We start from the raw sequence: 493 nt of genomic DNA, 5'->3' as shown, positions 1-493 counted from the left end.
AACAAGACGCGCAGTACTATTCGAAGGGCGCCCTCAAGTGGGCAAACTTTACTTCACGTCGAACGTGTACATGTACGTCATGGGGGGGGTTAGAGAATTTTTGCAGTTCATGTTCGACCGGTCGTGAACTTGAAGCTATTATTTGTGTCACGAAAATCTTGTTCTGCTATCCACCATGCATAGCCGTATCACGCGTGCACAAGTGATTACTGTGTGGACAAAGATTCCTGTATTAGCCTAGTGTCTTATCGATAGGAGCTGGGCGTGTACGCATTCTCACACTACGATTTAGCGCCAAGAATGAACGTTCATCCCAAAGTGAATGTGTTTCAAATCCCGACTCTGATTGGCCAGTACTAGGTCATTAATGATCTTAGTCCAAGACAAACGTAACACTAGTGTTCTTGGAAGGAATTTCCCCTTTTTGCTTTATCTGATACACTTTCCAATTTGAGGTTTGTAAATACATGTATCTTTATCCCAAATCTACAAT

This window comes from Acanthaster planci, linkage group LG09, assembly GCF_054643075.1.
Source record: "Acanthaster planci isolate LZ-2023a linkage group LG09, COTS_SCS, whole genome shotgun sequence".
Taxonomy (NCBI): Eukaryota; Metazoa; Echinodermata; class Asteroidea; order Valvatida; family Acanthasteridae; genus Acanthaster; species Acanthaster planci.
The sequence above is the reverse complement of the archived record's forward strand: the minus strand, read 5'-3'. Positions refer to the sequence as shown.